The sequence below is a fragment of the Sus scrofa genome, chromosome 10 (genome assembly GCF_054392235.1).
Source record: "Sus scrofa isolate SSC_HxYL_T2T_F1_AM1 chromosome 10, Sscrofa_HxYL_maternal_Yorkshire_Landrace_v2.0, whole genome shotgun sequence".
Taxonomy (NCBI): Eukaryota; Metazoa; Chordata; class Mammalia; order Artiodactyla; family Suidae; genus Sus; species Sus scrofa.
In genome coordinates, this window is record NC_139392.1 from 63649216 (window position 1) to 63664673 (window position 15458).

The following is a 15458-nucleotide window of genomic DNA, read 5'->3' on the forward strand; positions in this document are numbered from 1 at the left end:
CCTCTGGACCTTTACTGATGTGTCAGTTCTACTGTTTATCCTCTGATAAAGGACTTTAAACTTGTCAAAGGAGGATCATAGACTATTAGTAGATGCAGGGAGAACAATGGACTTTATTTCTTTATTTGACAACAATTCTATTAAGAACCTGAAAGAAAGACAATTGAAAAATTAACTCAAGCTGAGCTCAGTAAAAAGCCATCACTTAAAACATCCCATAAATGATGTGGTGAGTGCGAAAGACTTTGTTACTTAAGTAATTTATATATGATCAGGAAAACGGCATTCAGTCATCTATAATTTCACATGCCTGTTGCTGACAATAGATTATTAACACATTTATGTGGAATACTTGTGAAACTTCTGGGAAGCTTGCTGACGTAGATTACTAATTTGTAATGCTATAGGGCAATGGAGTTCCTAGGGTGATGGTTTGAGCCAATTTAAGCAAAGGCTTAATCTTGAGGTCCTTAAGTGGATGGAAAAGTATTGAAGCAAATGTTGTAATTCTCTATAATGAAAGTATCGGGTGTATATGAACGCCATGGGGTTGGAAGTTGCATAATCTTGACTATCAGACCTACATTTGAAGGTGGAAAGGAGTGTCGTTTCATTACCACATGCCATAGAGCAGCTGGTACTAGGCACTAGCAAGTGCCAGGCCTTGAGGCTGGGTTAAGAAATTAAAAAATTTAGGTTATGCCACAGCCATCCTGGAAATTCCCTGTTATTCCTGCCTTTATTTTGCATTAGTTATCTGAATCATTATCGGAGTTTCAGAGGTCAGTATAAATTTCAACCTTCAAATATAGAGTTAAGTATATTAATTGAGGGCATTATCTTTCTATTAGCCTGATCTGTTTTAGTGGTGGAGGTGCCAGCTGCTGATACCTGTCTTTATTCATCCTCTTCCTTTTATCTTCCACTTTGATGAAAGATCCTTTCCTTCGGTCCTTCTCCAGAAGTGAAGCCTCACTCTGTGCATCTTATTGCCCATATCCACTCTCACTAACATTCTTCGGGTTGATAGCAACCATGTGTTTAGAGTCAGGAACCTAAACCCCAGATATCCCAGGTGACTTACTGAGGTTACCAGGTCATTTGTAGCAAAGCAAGAGATGCAGCCCAAGAAATTCTGACTCCTAGTCCATCGGAAAAGAATTCCAGACCTGACTCTGTTATTTACTGTCTGCTTGGCAACAGAAATATCATTCAATGTCTGAATCAAAGGTTTCTCATCTTTAAAATAGAGGTAATTATTTTATTCCCCAGAATTTTGCAGGAGGATGGCTGAATATGAGATCATACAAATACACATAACAGGTCCTCAATAAAAAGTAATTGTATTTGTTCCAGATGTTAGTGTGATTATGACCATATTGTATTGTTTCTTCTTTGTAGACCAAAAGTTATATGTTGTTTTTCCCACCTGACTCTGTCCAAGATTTTTAGTGCATTTATTTTAACCTTCTGAAAAACTGCTAGGCCAAGATACCCTTGCTTTCTCCAATTGGGACTACAAGTAATTCTTTTTTCTAAAATAGCAGATTTATATATGGCAGGTAAGTTATATAAATATGATCCCTATTGCATACTTAGTACATTATGAGACAACTGTGATTTAGATGACGGAACCTAATACCTTTGGCTTTAAATGGAAAAAAATCCACTCAATCTATATGTCCAAATAAACTGTCCTGTTTTCACTTTGCTTCATGAGGTAGAAATTGCCATTGGCAAAACCCTCAGTGTTCTGTGAAATTTTGCAGTCTTTGGGCTTGAAATGCTTAGAATGCTTTAAAGATCTGAAATGAAAGCTAAATTTCAAAATGGCCAATAAAGTGGCTTCCTTATCCTACAAGCATTTTTTTTTCCACTTGGCTTCCAGGACCCCAGACTCTCCAGTGACCAGTCTCATTAGTCTTTTCTTCTCAGTTTCTTTTCTCTGAACCTCCTAATATTGACATAATCAGGGTTGGTACTAGGACCCCTTCTGTTCTCTTCTCTTCTTTCCCCTTCTCTCCCCTTCACTTCCCTTCTCTTCTTACCTACATCAATTTCCTCAGGGAGCACATCACATGTGATTTTGAGCAATCCCAACTATAGGCTGATGACTTATCAATATATATCTCTAACTCAAAGTATCCCTTGATTTCCATATTTTCTAAATTCAGTTGCCTACTTAAAATATCCAGTAGACATCCTAAATTCATTGTACACAAATGTGAACTTTTCAGTTTCTAAACGTACAGGAAAAGAAATTTAAAAGAAAGGATAGGAAAGGAAAAAAAAAATCTGCTTTACATTCTATCCACTTCATGTCTTTTAGAGGCAACTACATTCTTGAATGCCCCAGATGAAAATTCTCAGAATCACTCTTGAACTGTCTTTTTCCCTCAGACTTCCATCAATTCATTAGCAAATCCTTCTAATTCTTCTGTGAAAACATATCCTAAAGCCAACCATGTCTCATTATCCCTACTGCTACTCTCCTGGTCCTCCCCTGCATTATTATAGCAGCCTCTGACTGGTCTCCCTGCTTCTAGCTTTGCCTCTTTATATACGTTTCTCAACATAAAAGCCAGAGTAATTTTGTTAAATCTCAAACCATTCAGCTCAAAACTATCTAATGGCTCTTCATTTCTCTCAGGTCAAAAGCTAAAGACCTCTGGCATTCTATTACCTTTTAGACTTTTATCTTCTACTTGTACTCCTCTTGCTGACTCTGCTTTAGCCTGCAGTTGTCTTCACTGGGCACACTGCCTGCCTCGGTTCTCTGCATTTGCTGTGACTTTTGCTTGGAAAGCTTCCTCAAGTATCTTTCCTTCCTTTGAAGACTTTGTTCAAATGGTACCTTCTCATTGAGGCACATTCTGGCCATTCTATCTAACACTGACTCTTAGGACTTCCCATATGCCTCAGCCTGCTTTTTATTTACTTTTACCATGGTGTTAATCTCCATCTAATGTGCAGAGACTTTCCTAATATGTTTATTCTTATTCTTCTTTATTTATATCCCTTCACTAAAATGTGATCTCCACAAGGGCAGATATTTTTGTCTTTGTTCACAGATGAATAATATCCATATATAACTCTTGTTTAATGAAGGAATGCATATGCCGTATCTTGCACTGCCGTGTTCTCTTCCAGTTCTGACTTCTAATGAGAATCGCTTGTGTTCTCTTGGGATGACATGTCTACAGAAAAATGTTACCTTCAGGCATATCCCTTAATTACACCGTTTTCTGGTTTGCTAATAATAAAGAGCTGATTGCCATGGCTGTCTTTTTTTTTCCTCATCAGCTTTACTAAATTTGTGCTTTACAATTCAAAATTAATGCAAGTACCAAGAAACATAAGGATGATGTATACCTTCTCTATTTTGAAAATGAAACTGGTTACAGAGTCATGTTTTTTGTTTTTGTCTTTGTTTTACCTAAAAAAGGACTTCTGGGATCTAATCCATTGCCTAAATTTACACTTAGAGAAGTCCAACTCATCCAGAAGTCATGACTTACCTGCCTATTATATATTAGGCCCTGTCATAGGCTTTAGGAATATGAAAATGATTCTGACATTATTTTTACCTTGAAGAAACTTCCACTCTTGTAGGTAAGACCAGTAAGTAAATATTAAATTCATTGTTGTGTGAGTTCCACTTTAAAGGGAAACACTTGAAGAAGTCCTGCTTGAGATTGAGCCCTGGAAAAGTCACTGCAAACCAACCGTGCTTCTTCATCTCCTGGTTCAGTGTTCAGGATGAAAGAGGAACCAGTTTATAACAACAGAAACAGAGAGAGTATTTTTAAGTAGGGAGTATTTGAAAGAGAGAAAGAGAGTATCTTCATAGTCAATGTCTAGAGTAAAAATTTAGCATGTATGTTTTAAGTCTAAAAGATTTTGTTATTCAATTAACCATTTATCAATTGCATATTGAAAGCTGCTCTGTGATATATGGCATATAAAGTGTTGCAAATTGGTTGTATCTTACAATATTCTTCTTGATGTCATTAGTACATTGCAGTGTTTAGACAAAAGGATGACTGAAAATGCTATTTTGAGTTGTCAAAGTAGTACAAACTTGAGAGTTTAATCCAGTGTTTAATATGATAAATGTGACTTCATTAATATATTAATATTGTTTGCATAAAGCAAAGCAGTGTATACTTAAAATAATGTTAGGGTTTTGATAAAGCTTTTTTATGAAAACTTACTGGAAAATGTTGCTTTAGTTGCATAAGTCTTCTTTAAATCTCTTTATCTTCCTTTGCTGCTCTCCCTCTCTCTCTTTTAGATAAAGAGTTAAAAAAGATGAAACATTATATGCCACACATCTTACATTTTGAATGATGTGGAAACACCTGTTCCTTTCGTGTCTATCAGAAGTAAATCCTAACCCAGTCTGACAAGTCTGTGTACATGGAATATTAGTTTTTTCTCTTAGGTCTCCACAGACAACTCAGACTAATAGTCGATCCTCTTGCCCAGGGGAATAGAAAGTGATAAAGCATCACTGGATGAGGTAGGTAGAGAGAAGTCAGAAATTAAATAGTAATCACATAACAGGCCCATGCCACTGGCCTCTCCTTTTCGGAAGGAAAAGGTGACCGAAACTAGAAGAATGCCCCAGGTCACGGTTGCTTTTATTGTTCTCACATTCACTTCTGGAAATGAAACAAGGATTCTTTCCTTCTGCTTTAGTTTCCCCTTTTTCTTCAGTCTCCTAGGAACTGGTTCGGGGCCTAGTAGTCAAATAACTTCTATTCTCCAACACTGATATCCTTCCAATATTCCCTTCAGTTAATTTCTTTAGGCTCTAATTCATGACATTTTCCTAAATCTGTAAATAATTATTTGGGAACTATGTTAGGTATAAGATGTAGCCTTGGAGTTCCCATCGTGGCTCAGTGGTTAACAAATCTGACTAGGAACCATAAGGTTGCAGGTTCGATCCCTGACCTTGCTCAGTGGGTTGAGGATCCAGCATTGCTGTCAGCTGTGGTGTAGTTTGCAGACAAAGCTCAGATCGCGCATTGCCGTGGCTCTGGCATAGACCGGCGGCTACAGCTCTGATTAGACCCCTAGCCCGGGAACCCCCATATGCTGTGGGTGCAGCCCTAGAAAAAGACAAAAAAAAAAAAAAAAAAAAAAAAGGAAAGATCTAGGCTAAGCCTCAGTTTGGAGTGTGAAATTAGGACACGTCCTCCGTGCACATTCACACAAGGCAGGTGGAAACAAGATCTGGCTCTGGGGTTCTTGCAGTAGAAGCTTTTCATTGTGAGGTGGTGGGCATTGTCCAGCCCCACAGCAAGAAGATCGTGGGCAAAGTTCTCTCTGAACCTTGTGTTTTCCTTTGTAAAATGGGTACAATGTTGAAGGGTAATGCTGATAATAAACATTGGGCATGTACTCAACTCATGATATGTGTTAGTTCCTATATTCCTTAAAGTCAAGGGAGGACTCAATTTAATGAATCAGTAACTGGGTACAGTTAAAAGTATTCCCCTTTGTAGATAAAAGGAAGGATATAGTTTATTTCTCTACTTCTAGAGTTCTGCCTTTGACTCTTATTGAAGAATTCTTCTTAACACTGAAAGCAGTCCATCCTAAGAATTCCCCTTATGAAATACAACAATCTCTCTCATGGGAAGCAATGTGGTATACTGAAAAATACACACACACACACACACACACACACACACACACACAGAGCCAGTGTTACAAGTCATGATACTTAAATTTTTTTTATCCTACTTAGATTTCTTTTTATCCTTAACTCTGTTACATATTAAGTGATTTAAATTCCTTGGTATCTCCATACATCAGTTCATTTATTAAACAGGAATGATACTGTCCATTTCACACAGTGATTTCGAGGACTGATATGTCATCAGTGCATGGTGGCTACTTATTTGAATGCTAGTTTTGACTCCAACCTTACTTCTCAGGGGAAGAAAAAATCTCCTCTGCCTACCTGATGAGGTTGATGTGACAGATCATATTAGGTGCACACGTGGAAGCATTTGGAAGAGTCTACCTCTAAACAGTAACAGCACTGTTCAATATCATCATGTGATCCTCTAACCATTTGTTCATAGTCTTTCAAAGGCAAAGAAGCCCTGAGTCTTATGCTGCTTCTCAAATTCAGTTGTACTTTTTTCTTAAACTACTTTCCATCTCTCATCATTTTGATTTCACAGGATAAGGACAGTCAGCAGAGACTTGAGAGAATATAAGCTTTCCTTCTCAAGTTTTATGTCAGGAAGACTTTAGGGCTTTAACCAATCAACTTCCTCTGGCCAGACTCTGGAGAAGCTGCTGAAAGGAGGATTTCCATCCATGCAGAGATTACCTAAATCAATAGGTCTGTGGAGTTGAGCTCCTGTAGACACACAGTGGGATAAATCTGGGAGTCAATCAAACTGGCTTTGGAAGCTTTCAAGTTTTGCTTCCCACAAATATCCTGTCCAGAGAAATCCCTACTTAAATTTCCTGTATGTAACCCTTATGACGATAAACTCATGCCTGGGAATTGCTCTGCTGAGTTGATATACTATGTTTATATTTGTTTATTTACAGTTTTTTTTTCTTTTATGTTGTTAATTCTACTTCAGTCAGGGGTGAGTGATCATTACTTCCAGTTGGTAAGGATATAGTATGAAGATTAAAGGTATTTTAAGCTAATACAAATCAAACAAGAGAGCCCAGGTGGTTAAAAAAGATAGTGACTGGGTTGTTCTCATTAATTCAATTAACTCCAGGTTAAGCAGGAAAACCTGCTGTTTTGACCCTCCTTGAGTATATTTTAATATGCATTTAAGACTTCTTTTTTTTCCTTAGGAAGAAGGGTGTAGCAGTGGTAATTAAATCATCTCATTACAAAATTGGGCATGACACAGAATCATAATTCTGAACACTAATGCTCATTGTCCAGTGATTTAAATACATAGTGGTGAATGTTTCCTTACGCTTGACTGTACTTGGGACTTTGCTTTTGATATTGTCCTGAAATAAAATCTAGATCTTAGTTTGTTTCCTTGGAGAGGAAGAGGGCCAGAGAAATCCATATTCTCATTAATTGATTTGGATGTTCAGATTTGAACACTCTGCTTTAAATAAAAGTATTCAGATCACATTTTTATGTAAATATTTTATTATTCACTCTTCATTTACAAGCAAAATAATTCTTGTTATTTGATAAATAATTTAAATAAAATTTGAAGTCTGCCTTCTTATTCAGTTGAAACTCATGACATGTTTATTCTTTAACTGTTTTTGATACACAAAATGGCAATTTATCTCCAAAAGAGAGATGATTTAGCTGGCTTATACTCTATTTATAAAATTTGTATTTTTTATTGTCTGGGTCTTTTCAGGCCACTATAACAAAATACTAAAAACTGAGTGACTTAACAAAAAATAGAAATGGAGTTCCCATCGTTGCTCAGTGGTTAATGAATCCAACTAGGAACTATGAGGTTATGGATTCGGTCCCTGGCCTTGCTCAGTGGGTTGGGGATCCAGTGTTGCCGTGTTGCCGTGAGGTGTAGTGTAGGCTGCAGACACGGCTTGGATCCTGTGCTGCTGTGGCTGTGGTGTAGGCCAGCAGCTACAGCTCCAATTAGACCCGTTGCCTGGGTACCTCCATATGTGGCAGGAATGGCCCTAGAAATGGCAAAAAGACAAAGAAAAAAAAATAGAAATGGATTTCTCACAGTTTTGAAGGTTGTGATGTCCAAGATAATGGTGCCAACAGATTCATTGTCAGGCAAGAGCTCATTTCCTCATTAACGACCTGCCAATTCACTGGAACTGTAGCCTGTGGAAGGGACTGTTTTTTAAGGATGCTAATCCCGTTCATGAAGGTTCCAATCTCATGAGCTAATCAACTCCCAAAGGCCCTACTTCCTAATATGATCATCTTCAGGGTTTGGATTTCAACACACGAATTTTGAAGGGACACAAATATTCAGGCCATGACATTGATCAGAAGCAGGAAGCTTAGTTGAGACATCCGTATTATTTTGAAATTCGCAAAATTGCACTAGAAGTATATTCTTCTTTCTGGTTGCTTCTTACCCCTGTCTCAGACCACTCCATGTGTATGGTTCCTAACATCTCTACTCAATTTACCTGAAAGCCAATTTCTCTAAACTACTAAACCTTGACATTATACCAAAGATGAATCTCACCAGTTCTCTCCTCTCTTTCCTGATATGGTTCAAGCCCCCTCAAGATGTCTCCTTTGGTCTGCTGCAAGTTTTCTTAACTAGTTTCCTTGTCTCTACAACGATCTGATCATATCACTCCTTGCTTAAAACTCCTCGGTGGCTTCACATTCCTAGAGAATAAATGTCAAGTTCCTTAACAGGACATATGCAGTTCTCAGTGATCTTGCCCTGAGATCTTTTGCATCTTTCTTATCTCAAACTAGTGAGAAAAACATCTTTTGCATTTTTCTTATCTCAAACTAATGAGAAGAACAGAACTGCTTACAAATTTCTATGTGAATTATAGTACTTCTTATCTCAATATTTTTGCTAAAATCCCTGCTTGGTTTAAGTCTTCCTTTTACCTTTTTCCTCTGGTTTAGGTTTTCTTTCAGAAGGTTTCCTGACATAGTTCCTCTGCTCTTCATAGATGCTGGGAACTGGGTTGGCTGCCCCTTTCTGTTCTCCAATAAGGGTACAGTGCGTTTCCATATAATTTCCAAACTGGATGTTATATCTCACTAATTGCCCTTTACTGTGTGAGCTCTTTGAAATGATTTATTTATCTTTGCATCTCCAGCACCTGGCAGAGTGTACAGAGTAGATGCTGAATAAATGTGTTGACTGAGTGAAGATAATAATGTGAAAGTCCCTAGGAAACCTTCAAATGTGTCTAGATCACATTTAATCATCAGTTACATCCATATGCTCCAGAAAGGGTTTCTCTGTGGGATAGCACATTGGATTGGTAACATCCACTTTCCTTTGGAATGCCAGATTCCTTGATGTTCCCCAAACTAGAGGTACAGAAACAGGTAAGGGGTGAGAATACTGGCCTTTGCCCATACAGCCTTATGAGTTTTAATTATCTGAAACAATAGTTAGGGATATGGTAATAAATGTAAACCTTTTACATATAGAGCAAGTCAGATAATTAGGATTTACTGATATTTATGTAGTGTTCAGTATAATCCTGACTATTGAAAAGGTTATGCTTAACATCATCACAGGAATAATTCATGATATCTCCTTCTATCCCTGTCATCTGCATCAATGTCATTATCAACCTGCAGGCATTTATGAGTTATTTTCATGTGTCCAGGAAAGTACCAGGAGTTCAGGTGAGTAAAAGTCCAGGATGAGGCTTGAGCATGACCTCCTGAATGGATGGGTAAATCATTTTAAGGGAAGTAAATAGAGTGTGTTTAGGATTAATCTAAGATAATATACAAATTAAGGTAAGGAGAGATAAGGAGAATGGGCCACACTAAGGAATGTTTAGATGACTTTTCAGACAACTAAAATGATGTGACACAACAATGGACATTCTTATAAGGATACAATGATGGATAAATATATGATAAACAAAATACAGTAAAATGTTAATGGTAAAATGTAGTTGTTGTATGAGTGTTAACATTCTCTGTGCTTGAGACCTTTCCTGGTAAAATATTTGAAAATGTGCATGCACATGATAATTTCAGCTTATATCAAGATTATATAGAAGAAAAACTGGAAGGAAGTGGCACAAATGGGCATTGGTGCTAATTAAAATATTAGACTTATTTTTCTTGGTTTTTAAAACTTAAGAACATTTAAAAGTGAAGGCAAAAATGTTTTATCTGAGTTTGGTTCAGAACTAAGAAATTCTTTTTTTTTTTTTTTTATTTTCCCACTGTACAGCAAGGGGGTCAGGTTATCCTTAGATGTATACATTGCAATTACAGTTTTTTCCCCCACCCTTTCTTCTGTTGCAACATGAGTATCTAGACATAGTTCTCAATGCTATTCAGCAGGATCTCCTTGTAAATCGCTTCTCGGCCTTTTGGCTAAGATCAAGTGTAGTATCTGTTCTTATCAGAACTAAGAAATTCTTGATCACAATATAAGAGAGTGAAAACTTGGACATTTACTCCCTACATGATCGTGGATAAATTATTTAGTCTTTAATTCTCTGAACCTCAGTTTCTCTTTAGTAAACTCTAACATTACTGTCAACTTCCTGAGGCTGTCATGAGGATTGAATGTTTTTACAGGGACAGTGCAAAGACAGGGCTTGGTACCTAGTAAATAATGGCTAATATTTTAAAGAAATGGACAGTTAAGGAATGCTTGTTTAGTTGGACATTTAGGAATGCTTGTTTAGTAGGTAGTACACTCTTTAATCCTTGGAGCCAGATATTTTTTTTTTTTAATGAACTTTTTTTTTTTTTTTTTTTCTAAAAGCTTAAGTATTTGGAAGAGCTTGGGGTGGAGACTTGAAGCAGCATCAGAAGTGATGGTTGAAGTGAAAAAAAAAAGTGTTGGGGGAAATAACTATAAAAAATAAATTAAAAAATAAAATAAAATAAAAAAGAAGTGATGGTTGAAGGATAGCAACCCCCCTGAGGAAGTTGGAAGCACATTAAGTTTTCCACCCAGCACCCCTTGATCCTGCTGGTTTAGAGAACAGAACAGACATTGGTCGATGTTCACCTATTAGCACTCCCTGGGGAAACAACCTGATCAGAAATGAGACACTCTATAGAAAAGCAAAGCACAGGAAACAAGGCATCTCTTCAGGTTCACTGGCAGATTTTTGTGCTGTCATTGATTCCTTCCCCTTGAGCAATAGCTTGAGTCTGTGTGAATTCAGCACAGAGCTCTCCATGCAGTTGTTTATAGTTCCAGTGTACAGACTTTTCATTATAGAAGGCTCGTTTTCTCTTTCTGGGCCATGTTTACACTGAGATGATAAATAGCTCCGCTGGGGTTGGAAGAGGTTCTAAGATAATAAATTGTGGTACATATCCTATCTTTTCCTGAGCCCAAAGGAAAGAATATGGATGTTTCCTTTGATTCATTTACTTCTTTTAAATAAACATGCAAAACACAATCATGGTCTATCTTTTATGGATTACTTTACAAGGATTCCTTGGTTATGAATCACTAAACCAGATATATCCCAAATGCAGAAATCACCAAATTCTGCCAGGGGCAAGGGCTTGCCTGGGTGTCCTCATTCGGCTCCTGGGACCTAAGCCAAGGGCTATCTGCCAGGATGAGACAATGAGGAAGTGGAAGACAGACCTACACGTGTTATGTTTCTCAGTCCCATTCTTGCCATGGACTGAACTCTTGCTGAGGATTCTAAGGTTGTAAAGTTGGATAGCCACCTAAAAAATTATGCCTACCCCAAGGTTACCTCACCTGACAGCATATAGTTTGGTTTGTGATATTAAGAGTATCAAAATGCTTCCTAGACCATAGGTCTGAGTATAATCTTTCTTTATCATTTTCTGATTTCATGACTTTCCTTAAAGGCAGACATGCTACTTCTCCTACTCTGAATACCCGAAGCGTAATGTTTGACATGTGATGAATATTACATAAAGTTGTATTTTGTGAATGAATAAATGAATGGATGAGGGGACTAATTAATCTGTTTCAATTATGATATCAACATATTCTAGAAATATGGGCTCTTCTAATATTTCAACTATCCTTCTTTTGTGTAAAGATGTTTTTGGCATATTATAAAGTAGACTTGCAATCTATTTATAAGTGAGACCTATATGTTTTTGGAAATAACATTTTTCCAGATATAAATGTAATATATACCTATAATCAATAAATAGGTCATATTAAATATTTATAATGAAAACTACATGTTCTTCCTGTACCCACACTTGACTACAGTTGACATTTTGGTACACTTTCTTTTTTTTTTTTTTTTAATCTTTTTAGAGCTGCATCCACAGCATATGGAGGTTCCCAGGCTAGGGGTCAAATTGGAGTTGTAGCTGCTGGCCTACACCACAGCCACAGAAATGTGGGATCTGAGCTGCAACTGTGACCTACTCCACAACTCATGGCAATGCCAGATCCTTAACACACTGAGCAAGGCCAGGGGTCGAACCCACTCCTCATGCATATTAGGTTTGTTACTGCTGAGCCACAATAGGAACTCCCCACACTTGGGGGCCCTTATGTACTTTCTTCTATACTTTTATACACACACACATTTTAAATAATGTAATTTTCTGAGTGATGAATGTGCCATGATTTATTTTAATCAATCCCCTGTTGATGAACACTTACATTTTTTTCTACATTTTTGCTACATTTTATTAAAAGTAAATATGATTCTAGTTAAATTTCTGCATATACCAAGGATATATTCACTAAAGTAGAATTTCTGTGTGCTTTTTCTCTTCTAAAAATAAGGGATTCTCTTACTTTCGAGTCTGATTATTTTGAAAAATCTAATTCACTTATGCTGAATATCTTAATACTAGCATTAAAGATTTAAAATTCAATTGTTGCAAACATTAAATTTAGCATTGAAAGTATCCTAGGAGGAACATTTCTGTTATTATCTTTGAGATATGCCCTGTATTTACCCACATGGTTATTGCCATCACATAACCGCAGCTTATACAGTTTGGTATGTATTAAAAATCTGAGCTCTAACATCCTGAATGCCTTTTATGTTTCACAACTCTAGACAACATTTATCCTATCCTCCAAGCTTTGAAAATTGCCACAAAGCAGTAGCTATTTGTAAATAAATAGTCACAGACCTTCACTGCTATTCAAAAGTTGACATGGTGGACTAGTAGACTAATTGTTCATATGTTTATGTGTGTGTATATACATGCTTATGAAACCATTGAAAATGGCAAAATAAATATAGCAAACTAAATCTTGGCATTCATTGCTCACTGTGTGTGTGAGACAGAGAGGCAAGGAGGGAAGGGGTCAGGGGGAGAGAATATGATGAATAATGAGAAAATGTCATTTCTTGTCCCTTGAGGCATTTTTGTCCCCTGTGCTTCTCCTACACTGTACTATCTTCTACACTTCCACACACACACAAACACACACATATTTTAATGATGTAATTTTCTCAGTGATGAATGTGCCATGATTTATTTTAATCAGTCACCTATTGATTGATGAACACAAACTTTTTTCTACTTTTTTGCTATCTTTTATTATTAAAATTAGGTATGCTTCTAGTCAAATTTCTGCATATGTCATTTGCTCCTATCCTTCCATTCCCATCTTGCCGCAGTATCGAATTATTCTAATGGCATCTAGAACTAATGGCCTGGTAAGGGAAAGAGTGATTCCTAGAAGCCTGTAGATCCAGTCAGATCTACTTGGTATTTTTTAAAACATTCTCCTCACACAGGAAAGGCTGTAGACATATGATAAGGCAGCTGCACTCTCTCTGCATTGTCTCAGGAGAACTTTTGGAATCTCCCTGCTGTTCTTTCATACCTGCTTTTATGTTATTGTATCTCCTTTGGTCCAATTGTCTAAACTCATTTGTTGTCTTCTTGCCTAGATCTTTTAGGTAGATACTTTGTACATCATCACAGTTTCATTCTTTATTGCAGGGTCACCACTAAACATTATCTTTACATTTTCCTCGTCTTTACATTCTACCCACAGAGGTCAGTCCCATCTGTAGATCCCAGAACCCAATTCATATTAAAAGCAGAGTTCAGACAGATCATATGACATGAGACTTAATGTTTGATCTTTTTTTTTTTTTGCTACTATGATTACATTGTATAAAAAATAATTAGCAATGGAGCAACATCACTAAGAATTGACTTTGGAATCAGACAAACCTAGGTTTGATGATAAGATCTGCCTTTTAAAAACAGCATGGCTTTGAGAAAGCTTCTGTAACTCTGAGGCCTATTATAGGTATTAAGGTGCTGTAAGTAGTTGTATTACTTAGAACATAGAATGTGCTTAATAAATGATCTGTAGTGATTTTGTTCCTTTTCAAATAGATGAGATTTGAATTGGAGTGGTCATTGAAAATTCTTGGGCAAAGTGAGGTATGAATGAACTAAATGTTATAATTGAATGTTAAAATCTTTAGGTAAATTTCATTTTCCCAGATCCACTTCTTTTACAGTGACTTTTGGGGCTTTTTCACATAAAGTGATATAACCAATCAAAATACCAAAAATGTGAAGAAATGTTTCATATCCTGAAAATGGAACCTGCTGTATTTTTATAAATGGGGAGTTTATATTCTACAGATTAAGGATATTGAGAGATCTTTGAACATAGATTTAATTATTGCTGCCTGGAATTGTGAAGTCTCACCTGTAAAAGACAATAGTCAAACCAGAATCGTAAAGTTTAGGAGAATCTAGGGGACGCTGTGCTAAAGGGAAGAACATACCCATAAAATAAAACATTAATGTTTACTTCAGGTACAGCATTTTCATTCTGCTTTTCCTCCAAGGGAAAGCTTCCTAATTCTGCCAGATTTCATTGCATTTGTGCGTATGTTGCAGTTTGGCATTGCACTGCTTGGATGGCAGGTAGCTAATTCCTATAATCTTCCTTTTCTTCCCTGATCTTTCTAAAAGAAAATTTCCCCTTGTGCTCATTTACCTAAAAATTAAGTGGGTAAGTAAAGAGTACCATCCTGGAGAGGCTTTACACACGCAGTATTTTAATGTGAGATTTACTACATCCAAAATCTGAGTCATAGACCATTCTCCATAGCCTTCAGCCACTGGACTCCTGAATACGCTTACTCCAAACACCTGAAATACAGAGGCAGCTAGAGCTCTTTTAGGGCACTATCTTATTTGGTATTCAATGGCTCCTCTGCCTGGAATTACAGAATTCTAGAGTCATAAAATAGGGGGCACCAAATTCACCATTTCCCAAACTGTGTTCCAAAGTAATGCTGTCACCCAAAGAAATGGCCATGTGGAAAAAGGGGGAGGAGACTCTGTGCTCAAGGAAGTTAGCTAAACATTAAAGTTTCATTGTTGGATCCTTGCAACCTTTGCAATGTTAAGGGGGCTCTGAATCTCAATGAGATGTAGAGATGAAATAGAGTTTCCCAAATTTCACTACATAACTTTAGCATCTTCTGGTGCACACGCATTGTTCAGATTCGTTTGGAAAATACCACTGTGGTTCCATGACTTTATTTTACAAATAAAGAAACAGTGCCATTGATCAAGACAAAAAGCCTATCACTTTAAGAAAAATCAGGGTCCAATTCATAAGTAGTGGAAACTCACCAGAATTGGCAGGAGCGCATTGATAGCTCATCTTCCTTTTTTGGCATCATAACGGCTGACATTAGTATATATTTCATGTTCCCAGCTCATTTTCTCCCATCTCCACAAAAGTACATACAGCCTCATACAATCTAAGGTGTCCCTGGTGTCACCTTTTATTTCCACAGTGGACAAAGACTCCCTTGTTCTTGTCCTCAGC

At 37.0% G+C, this 15458-nt stretch overlaps 1 protein-coding gene and 1 pseudogene across 12 annotated transcripts in view; both read left to right on the forward strand.

Moving 5' to 3' along the window:
• The window catches only part of LINGO2 (leucine rich repeat and Ig domain containing 2), a 1289481-nt gene that overhangs the window by 219922 nt on the left and 1054101 nt on the right, over nt 1–15458 (forward strand). The window lies entirely within an intron of this gene.
• On the forward strand, nt 10020–10128 carry LOC146399468 (U2 spliceosomal RNA; annotated as a pseudogene).